At 38.7% G+C, this 12,253-nt stretch overlaps 1 non-coding gene across 1 annotated transcript; it reads right to left on the bottom strand.

Moving 5' to 3' along the window:
* Positions 1-10,412: 10,412 nt before the first annotated feature.
* Positions 10,413-10,545, bottom strand: LOC142455824 (small nucleolar RNA SNORA5). The gene has a single exon (XR_012785945.1). It is a non-coding gene; the product is annotated as a small nucleolar RNA SNORA5 (small nucleolar RNA).
* Between the last annotated feature and the right edge of the window lie 1,708 nt (positions 10,546-12,253).

Raw genomic sequence — 12,253 nt, 5'->3', positions numbered from 1 at the left:
CAACTGTCCTTCCAAAACAGATTTGTTCATTCTGCTGGCAATTTGTGCTAATATAAATATTCCTCACCCACATCATAATTCAAATGTATCATTTCTTCTGTCTTTCTCATAAGAGAGCTATGTGAGGTGATGCCTGACAGTCCCCTGTTTCATGTCCGCTCACTGCCATTGAGTCCATGTTGACTCATAGTGAGCCTATAAGACAGGGAAGATTGGCCTCTGGGTTTCCAAGGCTGAGTTCTTGGTGGGAGTAGAGAGCGCTGCCTTGCTCGCTCAGAGCAGCTGGTTGATATCCAAACCCTGATCCAACGAGTAGCAGCCCAGGACATCGCCACTACACCCTAGGGGTTCCCTATGGGAAGGAAGTTAAAACTCCATGTCAGGTTCGCCCATGGTCAATTTCTATGAGGCTAAGGTCATGCATGATACACTCCATGAACTTTCTACCAATTATTACAGCAACTTCTCACCCCATAGCTTTAAATTTCAGCTGTCTTCTCTAATTCATTTCTATGGCCTAAGAGGAAAATTATGGAGCTTATTAAGGAAGAAGTTACCAATCTTACAAATGTTCAGCTTTCATTTAATCAGACTGTGTAACCCCTTCTCAGCTATGCCCACAGGCAGGCCTCTCTTTTGTTTTTGGCCTGTGAGCTCCATAGCACATTGACCTCTGCCCTGTCCACACAATATAACAAAGCCCTTTTGGGTATTTTCAATAAATATTTAAAGGGCTTGCCACTCCTTCAGAAGCCTCAACCCGAAGGGGGTGAGCTCCACCTCTGCGTTCAACAAGTGAGCTTTCCAATTCACTCCATGGAGGCACTGTCCCACACCCTCCTCCTGTCTGAAGACAAGCAACCCCTCTGCTTTATGGCCGATGAATGTGCTGCTCTCTCTCACGCGCTTGCGTGTGGTTCTGCTGCTGCTACTCCTCTGCGCTCCTCCGCTGCTCATTTGGCATCACAGCTGCTCCGGGAGGCTTCCTGCGCGGGCATCTTGCGGTTCAAGGGAGCATGCTCCACTCGTGGTTCCCCACTCGTCTTGAGTTATCAAACCGTACCCCTTCTGCTGCCAGAAGACACGTTTCCTACCCAGCAGGGTCATTCACAATAACCCTGTTAACAGTCCCTCAGATACGGATCATATATTTATCAATATCTTCTATCTTCTCCTAACTAGAGTCACCAGGATAATAAGCCATTTTAGAGTTACAAAAACTATGAACAAAGGAGCCATATCAGGTCACTCGCTGCGCTGTAGTCTTCCTTATTCATTGTTCAGCTTTCACATGTACATATGATGTGGGTGTATACAATATACATATGTGAAAGCTGCAATGTGTGTATATATATATATATGATTTGTTTTTCAGACTTACTGGATCAGTGGAACTGTAGAGTAGTAGATTCTTGGGGAGCCCCTAGAACTATTGCCTTAAGACACCTCATACACTTTGATCTGAACTACACCTGGATGCCACCTTCCGCTAAATAACAGTCTTGATCATAAATATTATGATATCTGAATACTGTTTTCCTTTTATAAAGAAACAAAACAAACTAACAGTCATCTTTTCTGTGGCTAACTGCTCAGTAGTTACCATAGAGCAAGATGAAACATTGGGAGGAGGAGGTTTTCCACAGCACCTGTAGGCAAGCATGCACAATAGAACAACTGAAATGAAAATTCTCCCGCCATGTGGAAGCTATAGGGAGTGCCATGGAGTAGCACTTGTTGCTGTTGTCATGTGTCTCACGTTGGCTCTGACTCCCAGCAAGTCTGAGTAACACAGAATGAAGGACGAGCAGGACAGTTGTTCTTGTGTTTGAGCCCATTGTTGCTGTCACTGCGTCAATCCATCTTGTTGAGAGCTTACCTCTGTTTCCTCCCCTCTCTTTGACCAGTCATGATGTCCTCCTTCAGGGGCATTCCTGACATGTCCCAAGTATGTTTCACCATTCTTACCTCTCAGGAGCATTCTTACCTCTCAGAAGCATCCTTACCTCTCAGGAACTATACTTGTGCCAAGAAATTTTGTCTGTCCTTTTGACAATCAATGGCATTTAAGAACATAATTTGCAGTATAAAATTTCATCAAACAACTGATAAATATTTTAATTTTTAATGTTCATAATGTCATATGTGATAACTGACAAGACAAAACACATACCCACTGAGACTCTAACAACAGAAGTTTAAATATATTTTTGTGGATTTTAGTTGCATTTATCCTTATATTAGAAGAATAAGATAATCTCAAGTAATTATTGCATTAGTTGCAGAAAGAAATTTCAAAGGATTAGAAGAGTGCAGGAATCAAAGGATTCTGTAGATTAACGTCTGGATCTCAAATAATAGGAATGCATATATATATTAATTGCATATCAGAACCTTTGTAGGTAACTTTCAAAATAAACATCAGACAAAGACGATTCGCTTAAAGATTAGTTATATAAAATTGAACAACAACAAAGACCATGAAATGAAGAAGCAAATAAGTAAATAAGACTAACTACAATGTAAGACACTGAAATTTGCATAAAGGAAATATATTAAAAGAATATTTAATTTTAAGGAAATTTTATTGCAAGAATACCATAGTACTATGAAAATCAACAAAACCTTTATTATTGCATGAGGCCACTGATAGTCAGTTTGTTAAACTGTGATGACAAAGCTGTGAAACCAATATTCTCAGTACCATCAGGATCCTCCATGAAGGGCAGGTTTCAATGAACCTTTGAGAGTAAGATGATGAGGAAGACAAAAAAAAAGGCCGAAGTTTGTAGCATTAAAAAAAAGGGAGCTTGATGAAATGAATCAAACATGCAGTGAAGATGTATTGATAATTATTGGTGTTTGGAATGTGAAAGTTCCGGGGTGGGAGGCACTAGCATCAGTAGTTCATTGTACTGATAGAAAAAAACAAAAGAAGAGATGGCAGAGTTTTGTAGGACAGAAGACTTCTTCATTGCAAATAACTCTGGTCAACAGCATGAATGGCCATTGTACACATAGGCACCATTAGATGCAATACACAGTAATCAAATTAACTACATCTGTGAACTCAATGGAGCCCTGGTGGTGTCGTGGGTATGTGGCCCACATGGTTTGCAGTTTGAAACTACCAGCTGTCCCATGGGAGGAAGACTGGGCTTTCGACTCCCTTAAACACTTAGTCTTGGAAACCCTCCACCGAAAGTTATGAGTCAGCATTGACTGATGGCAGCCAGTGAACTCAATAACAATAAATATGGTTTTGGTTTGGTGAATGCAATGGAGAATCTCAACATCAACAACCAAAATAAGGCCAGAGTCAACCGTGAAAGCCGTTATCAATAGCTCATATGCACATTAAAGTCCAAACTGAAAGAAATAAAAAGTCAAAGGAAGTCAAAGTACAAACTTGAGGATATACAACCTAGACGTAAAAACGTTAAAAAAAACACGTAAAAATGTTTTTAAAAAAACGTAAAAATGTAAAAAAAAAAAAAAGAATAGAGCTGGCACATTGAACATTGATAACTAAAGATAGGTCAGTGGGAAAGGGCATCATGAACATTAAAGAAAAAGATTGCAAGTAGTCTGATGAAATCGGTGACAATGTCAACCTTTTCTCTGCTTCTCCTGTTGTTGTCTATTGACCCAGTTATGAAGATTTGGGTTTTCTTTACATTCAGTTGTAATCCAATTGAATGCTGTACTCCTTGATATCCATCAGCAAGCATTTCAAGTTCTTCTCACGTTCAGCAAACGAGGTTGTGTCATCTGCATATCTCAGGTTATTAATAAGCTTTCCAACAATTCTAATGCCACACATTTCTTCATAAAGTCTGGCTTCTCAGATTATTTGCTCAGCATACAGTTTGAATAAATCTAATGGAAGGAAATGAAACTGACCCGTACCATTGCTTTATTTTAAAACAAACATTATTCTCTTGTTCTGTTTGAATTACTGGCTCAAGGTCCATGTAAAGGTTCCTCATGAGCACCAGGAAAGTTTCTAGAATACACAGTCTTCTTTTATTACCCACAGATTTTATGATCCACCCAGGCAAGTGTCTTTGTATATTCAATAAAATACATGCGAACCTTATTCTGGTATTCTCTGCTTTCAGCCAATGTCCATCTGACTTCAGCAAAGTGTCTTTCCACACACTGTTCTGAAATCAACTTGTATTCATGGCAGTCCATTGTCGTACACTCCTGCAACTGTTGTTGAATTATCTTCAGGAATATTTTATTTGCCTCTGAGATTAATAATAATGTTTGATAACTTCCGATCTCTTTTGGGTCACCTTTCTTTAGAATGGGTACAGATATCGATCTCTTCAAGTCAGTTGGCCAGGTAGCTCTCTAGCAAATTTCTGGGTATAATGGAGCAAATGCTCCCAGTGCAGCATCAGCTTGTTGCAATGTTTTAATTGATACTCTGTCAATTTCTGGAGGATTCCCCTGGTACCACCCCCCTCAAATGTCTTCAATGCCCTGGGTTTTCTATTCCCTTAAACAGTTACAATCTTGGAAACCCACAGCAGATATTTATGAGTCACCATTGACTGAGGGTAGCCAGTGAACTCAAGGCTAGTGAGTTTGGTTTTGATTTAGAGAATATGATGGAGAAGTTCAACAGCAACAACCAAAACAAGGCAATGCAACTTACACTTTTTCCTTCAGCATTGCCTGTTCTTGATCACGTGCTACCCTCAAAATGGCTGTATGTTGACCAGTTCCTTTTGATACAATGAGCTTTGCATTCCTTCTACTGTCATTTGATACTTCCCATATCATTTAATATGTTGCCCATAGACCCCTTCAGTATTTTAGCATGAGACTTTTTTAACCTTCTGTTCTCTCAGCTTCAGATAGGCTTAGTATGTTCTTCCTTTTATTTTTCTAGTTTCAGATCTTGGCACATTTAAGTATAACACTGCTCTTTGAAAATTTCTGTTTAGCCTTTTCTTCATTTCTCCCATTATTAAGCTATTCTATGTTAAAGAGAAAGTTTTGGTGTTTGGGGACATTTATTTTGTTCTCTCATGTTTAAAAAGAAATTCTACTTTTTGTATGTATGGTGTTTTACTGCCATCAGGCCGCCTGTCATTAGTGTTGATGGCATCAAATACGTTTTTAAGAGATTCTCTAAATTCTTTATTGCCAGTTGACCCTTGGAGTCATTAGCAGCCTGCCATCTGATATACCAATCTTGGCTACACTGGATTTTTCAGCCAGAAGCCTGACCTGCTGACCTGAGATTCATTGTTCTCTGCATCACCCAGCCCATGATCTTTTAAAATTTATATTAATATTTCCTAGCTCATCAGCGCTTCAGCTTAATATCTGACTCATGAAATTAAACCAAACTGAACTTACCCAATTCTACAACTGTATGAGCCACTTTCTTGATATAAGTGTCTCACATATGTAATAGAGTTTTATAGAGAAGCAAAACCAGTGATAGGTACATATATGATATGCAATATACATATGCCATTGGGCCACAAAACCAGTGGTATGTGTATAATTGATTTTTCTTCTCTACAGAGTCCAGCCTAAAATAGGAGGGATATGTTCAAGTTTGTGTTTTGGCTTTCATAGACCTGTCTTAATTTTCTTCAGCTTCAACCTGAATTTATATATGAGCAATTGATGATTTGTTCCAGAATCAGATTACTGCATCCTTTTAGCTAATAACAGCTTTAGCACCACAAATGTAAATTTGATTTATGCATATCCCCTTTGATAAATTCCACACATGTAATCACTGCTTGTATTGTTGACTTTATGCCACTTAAAAATTTTAAATTCCAATAATCAATAATGATTAATGCATCTTAATTTCATGTTTGATCAATTTTGGACTAAATGATCTGATAAAATTCTTCAATATCTTCATCACTATCTTTATTCATTTGAATATAAATCTTAGTGATAGCTGTAGCAATCGAACTTCCTTGTAGGCACATAGAGATTGTTCTGTAGCAGACAGCCTTGTACCTCAGCATCTTTCTTGAAGTATTACTTTTACCTACAAAGTGAACACATCACTCTTTTTGTCACTACTATGAAAATAAACTACATTATTTTTGATACCAAATGACCGATACCAGTTCATGTTTGCCTACTTAGTCCTAAAATATTGGTATTTATGAGTTCCATTTGATTTTTTACAATATCTAATATGTCTAGATGCAGATTTAATACAGTCCACATTCCATTTATTGATGGATGTTTGTAGTTATTTCTTCTCATTTTGGATCATTCCCCACCAGTAAATGAAGGTCCAGAAAACCTTAGTCCACACAAGGCTTTATGGTGAGTCTTCTTTGAAGAGGCAGCTCTTTTCCTAAGGGGTTCATCTTTTGGCATTTCATCTGGAAATGTTCCAGTTCTATTCATAATGTTTCAGTGGCCAATGCCTGAGAAGTGAAAGCCTATTCATATTCAGAATCCATCCTTAATCTGGAAGCTCAATTGAAACATACTCACCTTGGGTGAGCCTGCTGCCATTTGAACTACTATGACTTAGTGTCCAGTACCACAGCAACATGCAAGCCTGCACAGCAATTCACATGAACAGATAAGTTAATAGGTTACATTTTGGTTTCAGAAATACTCAGGTCACAGTTCTTTCAATGAAGTCAGCCTCTTCTCAGTCATGTGCGTAAGTAAGCCTCTCTGGTTCTTGGTCTCTCAGCCAAACCCTTTTGGCCTCTGGCTTGCTTGGCCAATATTACAAAGTTGTTTTAATGTGGCCAATAACTTCTCAAAATATAGCCCCCTCCACCATAAGCATATCCCTAAGATTCTTGCCTCTAGCTCCATGAGTCTGTAAACCCAGCTCCCTATATTAGGTGATCGGGAACCCCATTCTGCAAGCAAGGCTCCTGCCTGAGAGAGCTTAGCCTTATTTGCCTCATGGACCCCCACACCCACCACACTGCCTCAGCTTCTGGCTTTTGACTGTGCTGTTGCCACCCCTCTACCACTTTTCTCATGCCACCGTTTCTGTTGCAGTTTGGGAATGGTCCTTGCACGGGGATGTCAGGGTCTAGGGATGCATGCCTGGCTCTTTATTCTTGAAGGCAGACACCATCCCCCTGATCCTGCCCCCTACCCTCCCCACATAAAGTGATCTACTTTTGCTGCTGAGATGGCTCAATGTCTAGCAAACAGGATGATAAAATATCTCAATCCCCACATTAGAGTTCAAATGTTTTACTTTCACTATTAACTGTTGAAAATCACCTACAACTAAATCCTATCAGTATCTTCCCCACCTCTTTCACCTACATTCATTTAAACAAATTATTTGCAGGAGTTAAAAAGACTATAACTACCAGAGTTGCATTACATAATTCACTGCACTGGACCTAGCAAGAAACCAAAAAAGAAATCCTTATGTTCATTCACTGGGAATTGGTGAACAACATATTTTAAAGAGACCTGGTGGTGTGATAGTCAGGCATGTGGCTGCTAGTCAATAGCTCAGGAAGGCTAAGAGGAGTTGCTATGTCAAAGAAAAGAGCTAGCCATGTGCTCCGCGAAAGACTACAGCTAAACACCTCCTCGGAGAAGTTCTACGTTGTCACATGTGGTCACACTGGGTTGGAATATGCTCTAAGACCTCTACTAATAGACATCATTTTAATTATCAAGTAACTTTCAATTACATCTTAAATTAGTATAATACTTTTATAGAACTTGATAGAAATATATAGATTCCCAAATACCATTCAGTGTCCTTTGGAAAAAGATTTCACTTTTATAATTTCCATCCTTTTTATACTTAACATGCATATCAGTTTCTAAAACTACAAATGCTACTGTCATTCCTGCTGATATGACCTGGGACCATATTTCTGCTAGCCTATCTTTCCAGCTGCGGACATCAATTATTTACCCTAGGGCAACTTTCCTATGACTGTATTTTGGGTCCAGAAGAAGAATTTCAATTTTTCTTGTTTAGAGAGTGATAACCCTGATAAACTCATTTCAGTTTCTCACGTTCATTAAGAATTGCCAAGAAGATGACAAAAAAACAAAAAACACCTCGGTGTCTAAATAAGCTGCATTACAAAAATGTCCTTTTTTTTTCAGCTAGAGATTTAACTTCATATGTGCCCAGAAAGGCAGCTGCTATTAATCCTCTCTGACTAATCATGAACAGCCGGAGTTGTTGAGGCTCAGGTCATCCAGCTGGTGTGTGGCTCACACTGGTCTCCAGATTTCTACTTCAGGGCTCTTTTAAACTCACCAAAGTGCCATCAATTTTTAATCTTCCATAACAAATCCTTGTTGCATTTAAAAAAATGTATATCTGAGGTCATGAAAAGTTTATTCCACTCTGCGCCCTTTCCATCCCCTTCACAGTTTCTGATTCATCAGGAGTCCCAATCAAACGAACAAAGGCAAGCTCCTTGCTTAATGATTTCCAGGTTTATTTCTTCTATTGATTGAGTGATTTTTCTGTGAGAACTTACTCTTAACCTTCCTGTCCATTTACAATTAACTCTTCAGTTTAGGTTTCACGTTGATGCAGACTATGCATTAATTAAAATAGTATATTTCAGTTAATTTTACATATATTCTTTATAGTAAATATATCAGTTAAAATATAATTAATTATAAGTTCCTTATATACACTGCTTATTGATTGCAATTTGTACTACATTCTTCCCTGCGTGGAGCAAAAGTTAAGTTCAGGACTACAAGAAAAAGGTTAGACCATTTGGCACTCCTCAGAGGCACACTGGAGATCAGAACTAGGGATCCGCTTCCAAAAGGTCACAGTCTTCAAAACCTTATGGAGCAGTTTGCCTCAGAACACATGAGCTCACCAGGAGGCAGACTCAAGGGCTAACAACGTACAATACCATTTGGTATTACTGAGCACTTGAAAAAATATTAACAGTGGATTAAATTTCAATATGGCTATATGTGCATATGAGTAATATTCATATGTATAAAGGATCTCTACTGGTTCCATAATTAATCAAAGGACAGTTAATAAAAACATCAGCAATTCAAGCACACTGGCCACCTGTGGGTTTAAAAAAAATAGAAGGTCTGCTCCCATAAAGACTGAAGCCTAAGGAAGCGTAAAGGGCCATTCTATAGCTTCCTTATACAGTTGCTATGAGTTGGATCAGTTCTACGGCCATAACATCACGTACATAGTATGTACCTACCGAGAACTCTTGAATAAAACTTGGAAGATCAAGGTAGGAATTTTTTTCACTGGCTGACTTAACACAGATATCTATAGCAGCAAGTTAAAACTAGCTTAGTATGATATGATGACAGACATCCTTGTTACCTGTTACTTCTGTTTCTTTATTTCTTGACTATCTGTTCTTGACCATTTATTATAAGTAGTTAAACATTTTTCTGTATACTATTTGGGCTTTTGTGTTTAGAGCAGAGAAGAAAATACTGCCAACTTCATAAGATTGGTAAATAATGAAATGTAGTTAGTACAGGTGAAAAAAATGTTTAAGTAGCATGAACTCTGTTTAATTATTTTTCATCTATATAAAGACACATCTTTCCACACAAAAGGACAGAAACAAATAACAAGTGATCGTATCATCATTATAGTATTAGATGGAAAATTAAATTCACATTCTTGAAGAATGGGTTAGTGGAGAAAGCTCATTCACTGACCCTGTGATTTATTAGATTGATCTTTTGAAAATTGATTGGCTATGTCTTAAGCTCAAGGCACATGGGCTTTATGGTGCTCTTCTTAACTGGGCGTTGGGAGATCAGTGCATTTTGAAATTTTCGTAAAACTTGGAAAACACCACGTTCTTCAAGGAGCCTAGTATGGACGCTTTCCCCTCAGCTGAACTAATTAATTCTAGGAGAAACTGGAAGCCAGGACGTGTAGCTCCAGTATGGAAAGGCATCTGAAAGACTCTCAGAAATGCACTCTGTTCTGTAGAGGTGAGATTTACAGTCTTGAGTGTAGCTTATCCAGTCCCCTCTGGCCAAGCACTATTCACTATTGATGCATATGCCAGAGAGAAGCTGAGAGAAAGCTTGCTCTTGATTTTTGTATCACCTCCCAGAGACCCTTGGAGTTTATTTCATTGAATTTCACCATCGCTATATAATTTAGACATTATTCATTTTCTTAGGAGAAGGAAATTGAGGATACAATGTAAAGTACATTTTCAACAAAAAGGTAAAATGAGTAATCAGTGGAGGTGAGTTTGAATAGCATTCTGTGTGACCACAAAGCTACATTTACCCTAATATAGTGTTTTTTCCTCAACAATATTGGACAAAATATTTTACCAAGAAGGAAACTGTAGTTTTGAGAGATTAGCTGATTTCCAAGTGATCACAGCTTATAATTTATCTTATCAGGTTAGGGACAAATTCTCTTGAGATTCTCTTTTTTTTAATGTCTGTAACAAAATTTATCCCTGAGACTCACCAGAGGAACAGGGCCCATGAGTTACAGTGTCTCTGTGGCAGCGTTTTGGGCCAGGGCCAGCCATGGGTAGGGCAGGCACTGACTTTGACACAGCTGCAGATCTCTTTAGACTCTAAATCAAATATTTTCCCACTAAATTGTTCTCTATAGTTCATGGAAATATAGAGAACTGTCTCTATTTTGCATCAGCCAAATATGAGAATTGAATTTCATACTTAAATTTAGCTTGCTACTTGATATTGTAAGCAGCAGCAAAAAAGAGGAAGTCCCCCAGGAAAAGGAATTGACACCGTGGCCACAATGGGCGCGGGCACAGGCACAAATGTGAGGATTGCGCAGGACAAGGAAGCACTTCTTTCTGTTGTACGTAGGGTTGCTATGGGTCAGAACTGACTTAATGGAGCCTAACAACTTTATATTGCAAACATTGGAAATATCGATTTAAGCCTTAGTGTATACACTCACACACACACGCAAACACATATAAACATATATATGATACTGTATAGACTACTGTGTTTATGATGCTATATAGAAAGTATTATATATACAATGCAACATATACTAAATATACGAGGGTATACACAAATTAACTGGAAAATAGCTCTGCTGGGTGGAGCATTCGTAATTCGCATTTTTCCCTGCTACGGTAGTCTGGGTGCTTTAAATAAACAAATCCACAGAAACTCATGTATAAGAGAGACTTTTATATAAAGGTTAAGTGTGCATCAAGAAAACATCCCAACCTAGTGCTGCCCAAGCCCACAAGTCCAACATTAACATATTAATCCATATGTCCGACACCAATCCATAGTCCGCCTCCATCTCACAAAACAGACGCAATGATGCTGACTGCAGGAGGAAAGCCGAGCCAGTGAATGTGTAAACATCTCAGCGCTGTCAGGGGTCTCCACATGGCTGCTCCAGCAGCTAGGGCTGCAGGGGGGTAGGTCCATGTGGCTTCTCCTCAAAGATGTCTTGCAGGAAGTGAGCCTTGCAAGCTGAAGCAGAGACCTGTTAAAGCAGCCGCACCCTGGTGCGATCATCACAAAGCAAGAGATCAAAGATCTAGAAAGGCGAGGCTCACCAAGCCATTTATCCCTCTGCCCTTCAATTAATCCCACATGTGCTTATTGGCCAGGTTGGCAAAATAAACTAACTCAACGATGCTATATAGAAAGTATTATATATATAATTTAACATATACTAAATATATGACGGGTTACTCAAAAAAACTGGAAAATAGTTCCGCTGGGTGAAGCATTTGTAATATGCATTTTCCCCTGCTATGGCAGCACCAAGCAACTCCCTCTGAGTTAGTGCACCCAGTGGCATCACCTAGGAAGGTTCTCTCAAGTCACAATTATTTTTTTCTGAAAACCAGATTCATTCAAACCTGGGTTTTTTTGATGACCAATTTAAAAAAAAAACCAGTTTGTGGCTGAGAAATTTTGTTTCTTGCTTGGGAAAAAGTGCTGCAGAAACTGTTGTGATGTTGAACACAGCTTACAAGGACAGTGCAATGGAAAAAACTCAAGTGTATGACTGGTGTTTGCATTAAATGATTGATGACAAACTTCATTCTGGACATCTGTCAACATCCTGAATGAATGAAAATGTCGACTCATAGTGCATTTGGAGTTCATTCCACCAGGTCAAACTGTTAATCAAGCTTTCTATTTAGAGTTTCTGAGAAGATAACATAACAATGAAGGTGGGTTTTTTTTGTTTTGTTTTTAAGCCTGGTTTTTGGCATATGACACATTGGTTATGCCACCATGACAATGCAACTGCTCATGCAGGCAT

Source organism: Tenrec ecaudatus, chromosome 8 (assembly GCF_050624435.1).
Source record: "Tenrec ecaudatus isolate mTenEca1 chromosome 8, mTenEca1.hap1, whole genome shotgun sequence".
In the NCBI taxonomy this organism is placed as follows: Eukaryota; Metazoa; Chordata; class Mammalia; order Afrosoricida; family Tenrecidae; genus Tenrec; species Tenrec ecaudatus.
Note: the sequence above shows the minus strand (reverse complement) of the source record. Positions and strands in the feature narration are given on the sequence as shown.